We start from the raw sequence: 9589 nt of genomic DNA, 5'->3' as shown, positions 1-9589 counted from the left end.
TCTCGTGATCTGCAAGTTTTTATACTGCGAGCTTCTATCTTTTCCCTCCGGCTGGAAAATGGTAACAAAGGAGCAAAGTACCGTGGGGACTGTAGTAGTCCTTCTCTTCTGAGAACTAGGTATGTCCACTACATGATGTTATGATGTGGAATACCAATAACCGAAAATCACAAAACCATGACAGACTGAACAACACTTTCAAAGCAGCACCATTCTTCATTACAAGTTCTGGTTCATTTTCAGAGCATTAGTTATTCAGAAACAGTATGAGACAGATTCAAAAATGAACAATTAATATGACAGATCCCTGTTTTCAACCTCTGCATTTGGTGTTAATCTAGAGGGCTGAGAGAAAAAAACAACTCACAATCAAAGCCCATATTCTGCTATACTACCTGCATGTTGTATATTGCAATGGATTGCTCCTTTCTGTTCTTTCTGACATTAATCCACAGATGTACATAGTTGGAACCAATCAAAGTCTTGTTTTTCTAATTGCATTCACTGTCCACCATCACAAGTAGGTTCACTAGTTTATACTCAGGCATTCCTGCAGGATGGTGACTTCTATTGCTCCACCAAGTACCGTACAAAAGATTCTTCACAAAAGCAGTTTCTTTAGCTAGAAGGAAACATTACCAACCGTGATCAAATTTGTAAATTATGGCAGCCATGAACATGACTCAAATGTACAATACTATTTTAAATGAAAGAACATAACCCTGAAGAAATAACATAACTACAAAAAAATGGTGTGAGGAACTACTGGTACGGGGCTATGAAATTGATAATTTTAGTATCTGTACATCTGATTGCTATACAACTGAATTTTCATAGAACATCAATTTTAAATGAATGTGTCAGTGAGTCACTCTTACTCAGAAAACCTATCTGTAACAAGAGCAGACACCTCAGCCAGCTTTGTCACATAGAGCTTGAAGAACATACGTCCCTCTGAATCAGGTGATTTAAACAACTTAGATTGCAGATGTACTAAAAAAAATCCCAATACATGAAATTGCATATAAAAGGAAACATGCCTTAGTTCTTAAATAAACCAGGTAGCTTCTGAAATTTTTCATGAAAAATAATTAATTCTATACACACACATAAAAGTTGTGAAATTTTTTTTACTCTTTTCCACTGGAACCACAGGAACTACTTTAGTTTTAATATAAAAATAATGATGTAACACCACCATAAATGAAAATATAACTGATCTCAGGCACTTAGAATCCATCACAATCCCTTCAGTTCTTCAAGAAATCTTGTAGGGAAAATATTGTTTAAGGCTCAAAGTACGGGAATTTGCAAAGCCTGTCTCTCTAGTAAATCTTTCTAAATCTTTGCTAAACCCTTTTTGAAAAGATTACAGATGGATAAACTCTTACAAAATAGGATTTGGCAAGCTGGAAGTAGAAAATTTCTTCTGTTGCTGAAACAGCAACATCAGGTACCTGAAGTGGACATGGAATCTCCTTTAGTGGTTTGATGACGCTTAACAAACGTTTTCCATCAACTGCAGTCTACTCTTGATCCTCTCTCTGGAAACTATGAAATACAATCATTTCTTGTCCACAGCCTTGCAGTTCTATAATGGACAGGTATCTGAAGAGCTTTTACAGGAAAGTCACTTCAGCTCAAGCAAATACTTGAAATACTTTGAATCAAGCTTACAAAAGTCAGTAGTAAATGCAGACCATGTATATGTGAGTGTTTATTTTTGCTTTCAATTAATCTTTTGCAGACAAATAAAAGAAAACCTTGATTCACTCTATCTTCTAACTTGAATATAACCTGGAAGTAAATCAACTATACAGTATGAAGTTCTGTTCAATCTCCTCAGTAAGAAGGAGCTAATAAATGGACTAACAGTCTATATATACAGGAAGGATAAAGTAGCTGTAGGGTTATAGGATTCTTGATTCAAAGATGATGAGATGTGTAGTGTCAATATTTAAATATATTCTTCAGCTATCTGGGTTATTTCCTAGAAATTGAGTTTAAAAGCACTGAAATATGCTACATAAATAATAGTTTAACTGAGCAGGAGAGACTTGATATATCATGACAAACTGGTTAGGTTAGCTGTCAGAGAACGTGAGAAGAAAAACTGAACTTGAGGTTGCAACTGTTTTTTTTTTTTCCTATGGTTATTTTCATTTTAACAAGCTGAGAAGGTAAAGTTTCTTTCTGGTTTATTAAAAAAAATTCTAATCAGTGTTTGGAAAGTTTAGCATTCAATGTAAAGTGCACCTGCAAAGAGATATGCGGATAATAAGATACAAAGGGCAGTTCCAAAAGCTCATTAGATACTTTCAATAAGTAGGTAATAATTTATTTCAGTGTTTACAAGAGAGACATTTAATCCCAGAACACGCTATTTCATTAAAAAGAGAGCTTCATCTGCTAAGTTACAGCAGTTTATTTACCCTTCTTATATGGCAAACTAGAAATGCTTAAAGCCTGAAAAAATAATAAATAGATTAAAATAGACAGTTGAATGTGCAAGAAAAAAGCATCAAGCATAAGCATGAAATACACAGCAGTTTGTACAGTTATTTAATCCAAACAGTATGGTTGAAAACCTTTAAAAGTCATCACACCACAGTAATGACACAGTTGTATATTCTGAAAGCTGACTGAAAGAAGTTCAATACCCCAAAATGACTACACATGGATAAAGAGGAGGGAATGGTGAAAATGCAATTCTTTAGACCAAAATGACCAAAGAATGGGAAAATTTATATCCAACCCAAAAGGTTCATAAAGAAAGCATGTGTGCCAAAGCCTCCACTGGAACATTCTCAGTAGTCAAAAATTAAGTGCGCAGTTCTGAGAAGTTTAGCTGTATCCCTCAAATGCCTGCACTGGCAACATCACCTAGCACCTGACTAAAAGAGCAACACAGCCAGCCTAGAGTAGTGATGCTAGCAACTGGGTTATGAGAAAACCAGCCAGATACAGCATAAGAAGGAAAAATAGAAATACCAGCTGGCTAAATAATAACTCTGTAAGATTCTAAGAAAGCTATTCAATACTTACATATATTTTTAATCTTAATAATGCTTTAGAAAGCTTAGACCTGTTACAAACAGGGAGTGTGCAGTTAGGTTCTGATTTACTACTAACCTCAAGCAACTACAACCTGTTTGTTTCATTTGTGAACTGAAATGACCAAAGAGATCAGACTCACAGGATCAGACTGTGTGACTGCCTCTGACTGTGCCCCTGCCAAGTGATGGGCTAGAACCATGGATCCACAGCTTTCTCTGGAGAACACAGAGGAGGACCAAGTCTCACCTGCAGCAGAGACAGCATGTATGCAGCATGCCAGATCTAAAAGCTGGGCTCCAGACTTTTAAAAATAACCACAGGGACAGCAGCATGACCCCAAGCATGCAGGGACTTCAATCCTGTAACAGCTTCCTGAAGGAAGGTCTGTGCATAGTGGAGGAGTTTACAGCATTGAGGAGGAGTATTACAGAGCAATGAGTTGAGTAACAGTCTGTCAGAAAAGTGAGAGAGAGAGAGCATGGATCAAAGTAAATCAAGATGTTTATGATCTACGCTGAGCTGGAGAGCAATTTTCTCCCTCAAATATAAAGGATCTGTATCAACTCTTATGAATGGCTGCCAGTTATATAAAGACACCCTGCAGCGTTTTTTTTTTTTAATATTCCTAAAAAATTAAATTGCTCTTTAGTATTTCTGCCCTGAGATTATTCAAGTACTCAGCCCCTAAGAACAGTATTGCATACCTGTTTTTAGCTTCATGCATTCAGTATAAAACCAAGCCTCTAAAATGCTCAAAGCAACTCCTTTACAATGCGGTTCTTATCAAAAGTAAAGATTCTTTCAAGACAAACTAGACTAATTCGATGGAGAAATTCTGAACATTCAAAACTTCTCATCTTCAGATTCCACTTGAACATAACTTCCAGTCATCCAGTTCTGTACTGTGCATCTACAGGACCGTTAATAATTCTCATTGATTGAACTTTTTTGCTATGTGGACTCCAAATAAAATGGAAATTTGTACTTAAATTTAACAGAACTATTTCTAACTGAAAACAATACTCTTGAGCCTATATCTATGTCCTGTGGTAAATGAAACTGGAACTTGTTAACATCACCTTAAATATCCGAAAATATATACAGTATCCATGTAATATAATATGGATTTAAAATGCCTATGCTAATTTTATATTTACTATTTTGTGTTTCTTTTAGGGTTCCAGTAAACAGACATGAATTATTTTATTGAGATGGAGGGTAAATTACAGCTAGGAAAGTATACCTAGTGATTTTCACGGCAGGCTACATGCTAAGATGTTAATAAAACACTGACAGTTTTACTTACATTTGCAATGTATCCACCAGCAAAATACAACAGAAGCTCCTCTGGCCATAGCAGAATTGATATTTGTGAAGACTGCACAATGCACAAATGTAAGCAGGATATGGAATGAGTGCACAGGGATGGAAAGACCCTGAAAGATATATACAAATTGTTCTCTTTTTTACTTCACATTTGTTGTACCCCTGGAGATGTGTAAAGTATAAAGGTATATGAACATACACAACAGGAATACAAATGTTAGCTTTCAGGTCACTGTATATTCTCTCATGGTTTTCTTTCTCCATACCAGAATCCCCAAAGGACATATCTCTCTTCCCTTTCCAGTTTTTGGTAGATATGTTATGTGCCTGTCGTGGATGTTTCAGATGGAAATCACTGTAACATTGGTGCTTAGCTGAGTTTACCAACAGCCTATAACTATTTGAAAACCAAGCAGGAGGAGCGATTTCCAAATAGAGTCTCTCACAATGTAACTTTGGAAGAGGCGTCTTCATAAGTTACTCAAGACAAGGTTTTCATATTTAATCTCTATTACAGTTCTTTTGAAGGGACAAAGGCATACATATTCTGAAAGCACTGAGTGTATAAACAAAGTAAACTGAACACTGGAATTGGTCTGTTGTGTATGAGTATGTCACTGCTGAGGATACCTTCCTACATGTAATAGTACAACTTCTGTATTTTCACCTCTTCTAGAGCTTACTATCTGTTGACTGATGAAAAAGGTTTACAGTTCTCTATCTCGTGCTTCCAAATGCATTCCTAACACTTCTGAGGAAAATACATTTTATACTCTCAGTTCATATCTAGTAGGCATTGGACTACATCAATCTTACTCAAGTAAAACCTATCATCCTAAATTAAATGTACTTTTTTCAGCTCAACCAAGTCTCTAGTGAACAGTATTTCTTCCCAGAAAAGTACTACACATAAATCATCATAACTCTTTAGGAGAAAAGAAACATTGTTATTGAATGAAATGTTCTAAATTAACAGTGAATCTGAACTTCCTTTAACCTCTCAACTAAATGGGCATTTGCTCAATGCTCAGATTATTGCCTATACAATAGCAGAAACTCTTTAAAGAGATAAGATGCACGAGATAAGCATCAAAGTCCTTTAAAAGCAAAGGGTATCAAACAAGTTTTGTACGTAATTGTTATTTGTATTCCACTGGAAATATAAAATCCAGTATAATTTTTGGATGATCGGAATGCTTTGATATTATTAGCATTATGGTTTTGTTTATTTAGTAGAGCTTAGACATTAGACTTATTTCCAGAGAAAGAGCTTTCCCAGGAGAGCACGTAATCAAAGCTTTGAAATTCTGTCTACAAAAACAAACAAACAAAAAACCCCAACAAGATCTGTATCTAGTCTACATACATATGTCTTTTGTGATCATTTCAGGATTCAACAAAAATAGTCAAAAGCAGTGCTTCTTTGGTTCAAAAAAAAAAAAAAAAAAAAAAAGGTATCCACCCTTCAGAGAGTATTATTGCAAAAGGCCACTGAATATCCAGTCAAAAAACAACTGACAACACAACATAGAATGGCAAAAAAAGGCCAAGTGCTGTCTGCCTGACAAGCTGCCTCAATCTTTCCTGACTTTTTGATTTCTGCGCATCTTGTTAATGTAACGAGGGAATCACAGATATGCTGTGATCACCTGTAGAAACGTCTGCCCTATCCTAAAGCCTAAGGGTAGAGTCCTTTATCTCATCTTTTTACAGCTGTCAGAGTACAGTGCTGCATGTGTTTTTATGCCCAGCAGGACACAAACAACTTTAGATGACATAAATCTGAACTTATATGACAAGAGACAGTCTGAACTGCTATAAAAGCACAAGCCTGTGTTCAGGGCTAGCTGGAAATGCACACCTATTGGGAACTCCATGGGATTTCTCAGAAATTAGAGGTATGGGGGCACTCTCTTGCTCAGTTCACCACCAGCATCTCAGTTTACCATTCTGGTGGTAAACAAGCTGAAAGAGAATATGCTGATTCGCCTAGTTCTCTCTCTGCTGGAGCTGACCTTGGACACTGTTATAGCTTTTGTCTGTTGTCAGAAATTGCTAATCAAGTCAGTAGACTTCTGATGCAGAATTTCAGCATAAAAATCTTAGTCATCTTAGTTCTGACACACTGAGCCAATCAACATTATTAAAATGATTTGTGTAACAACATTGCAATTTTTTAGAGTTATAAAGAGCATAATGGAATTTAAAAGCTTTTTCTATCATTGAATGGCTTACGTTGGAAGGGAACTTAAAGCCCACCCTGTTCAAACACCCTGCTATGGCAGGGTTGCCACCTACTAGATCAGGCTGCCCAGGGCCTCAACCAACCTGGCCTTAAACACCTCCACGGATGGGGCATCCACAGCTTCTCTGAGCAGCTTGTTTCAGCACCACACCACTATGAGCAAAAAATTTCTTCCTAACATCAAACCTAAATCTCCCCTCTTTTAGTTTAAAGCCATTCCCCCTTGTCCAATCACTATCAGACGATCCCCTCTGCTTCTAAGTAGGTCCCCCGTCCAGTACCGGAGGGCTGCAATGTGGTCTCCCCAGAGCGTTCTCTTCTCCAGGCTAAACAAGCCCAGCTCCCTCAGCCTTTCTTCACAGAAGAACTTCTCCAGCTTCCTTTTTTCCCCCCCCCATATGCTCTTAATTTTACAAGGTGAATATACCATTTCAGTGTGGTACTGAAAGACTTTTGCAGCAAGCTACTACACAACTACTCAAATCTTCCAACTTTTGCTAATGAATTTTAGTATTTAGTAAGGATAGCAATTATGTTGACTGTTCAGTACAAGGATCACACCAAGAACAATGAAAGTGAAGTAAGAGAATTCCCTCTTCTCCCTTTGGTCATGAACAGCCTAGGTATTACCTAAAGTTATATATTAACAAGAAATGTGGATATAACCAATGGAATAAGAGCAAAAAGATGATTTTGAAGGATGGTCATTTATAACAAGGAAGAGCATGTAAAGGGAAATCAAATTTTCTTCCTAGAGAGGAGAGGAATTTTCTTGACTGCCTTAGCTGAGTGTTGGTATTAATCAGTTTGAATGATAAATTTTAAGTCCCTTTTCTCATATCTAGATGTTGATATGCTGTGCTTTACTGTAAAAGTATCTAAGCCATCCCTACTTGAATGGGGATGATCAACAGCTGATCAAGATATGCTGGCCCTCATTTTTCTTGCATCTTCTACAAACCAGAATGTCTGCATACAGTGCATAACTTTCTAAGTATTTTTCCATTGCCATGAATAATATCCCAGCTACAGAGATGTAAATACTGATATTAGGTGAAGGTATGTGATACAAACGCATGTGTGCATGTATAAATGTGTATACATATATTTATAAATAACATGATACTTAGTTGTGAATATCCAAGCCTCTAAAACGCTAAGGGATACTTCAAGGTCAGTGGTTAATAAACTTGGTCATTAGCAGATGTTTCTCTGTAAATGAAAAGAGATCTCTGGTACATCTTTACTATATCAAAAGGCTCAATTAATTTCAGGGATGTTAGTAGGAAAACTCTCAGTGTGAAATTTGGGTTAAGAGCTATCATTGCTGATGCTGAAGCAAGATTCATTTGGCACTAATGCCTCTGAAAATGCGCATGGGTCCAAAAAATATTAATCATATGGCAGGCTTCACAGAAGAAAAATTGAATTTAATTAAAATCTCCTCTCTCATCAGCATTCAATTTTGCACTGATAGTGATACCTATTGATACATTCAGGGCCTTCAACAGCTTATTCAGACACCTCAGCAGAACTATTCATTGGGGAAAGGTTTTTGTTCCTAGAAAAGAAGGACATCTGTAGCCTAAAAAGCAGAGACTCAACTTTCCAGCAGCTTTGAGGAGGAGGTAAACTGTTCCTCAGAGTAAAAAAAAATTTGCAAAATTGTTCCTTACAGAACTCAACAGAATTGTGCATTCTTTCAAAGTGAAAAGCTCATTGTATCTTGGTCAAATATTATATGGAGATGAAAATTATAACCAGTGTTGGATGACTTTGTATAAGAAGTGACTGACATGTGGAGCTGGCTGAGAGCATCTATGTTGCTACCCTCTATTATACATGAACTAGATTTCAATAATATCCATGTAGATTGTAAAACATTTTTGAACAGAACAGTCCCTTTAAATTCCAAATACTATATGACTGACAGATATTTTTTATTCAACACAAAATAATTCAGATTCATTACTGTACTTGAATATTGAAAGAAATATTGCCTGATGATAAACAATGTGTCTGAAAAGGATAAAGTGAAAAACAACGATCCCCTGTGCTGCTGGCCAAATTTAAGGGTGCGGGAAGAGATCCATTTAAATGCTATCATAGAATCATAGAATTAGCTAGGCTGGAAAAGACTTAAAAGATCATCCAGTCCAACCATCCACCTAGCACCAATAACCCCACTAAACCATGTCTCTCAACGCTATATCTAAAAGTTTCTTGAACACCTCCAGGGACGGTGACTCAACCACCTCCCTGGGCAGCCCATTCCAGCGCCTGACCACTCTTTCAGAAAAGTAGTGTTTCCTAATGTCCAGCCTAAATCTCCCCTGGCGCAACTTGAGGCCATTCCCCCTCGTCCTGTCACTAGTTACAAGAGAGAAGAGGCTGACCCCCAGCTCACTGCAACCTCCTTTCAGGTAGTTATAGAGAGTGCTAAGGTCCCCCCTGAGCCTCCTCTTCTCCAGACTGAACAATCCCAGCTTCCTCAGCTGCTCCTCATAAGGCCTGTGCACCAGACCCCTCACCAGCTTCGTCGCCCTCCTCTGAACATGCGCCAGGGCCTCAATGTCTTTCTTGCAGTGAGGGGCCTAAAACTGGACACAGTACTCGAGGTGGGGCCTCACCAGGGCTGAGTACAGAGGGACAATGACTTCCCTACTCCTACTGGCAACACTGTTCCTGATACAAGCCAGGATGCCATTGGCCTTCTTGGCCACCTGGGCACACTGCTGGCTCATGCTCAGCTGAGCATCGACCAGTACCCCCAGGTCCATTTCCTCCACACAACCATCCAGCCACTCTGCTCCAAGCCTGTAGCGTTGCTTGGGGTTGTTGCGGCCAAAGTGCAAAACCCGGCACTTGGTCTTGTTGAACCTCATCCCATTGGCTTCAGCCCAGAGATCCAGCCTGTCCAGATCTCTCTGTAGGGCCTCTCTACCCCCAGGCAGATTGACA

This window comes from Numida meleagris, chromosome 2 (genome assembly GCF_002078875.1).
Source record: "Numida meleagris isolate 19003 breed g44 Domestic line chromosome 2, NumMel1.0, whole genome shotgun sequence".
NCBI classification, from domain to species: Eukaryota; Metazoa; Chordata; class Aves; order Galliformes; family Numididae; genus Numida; species Numida meleagris.
The sequence above is the reverse complement of the archived record's forward strand: the minus strand, read 5'-3'. Positions refer to the sequence as shown.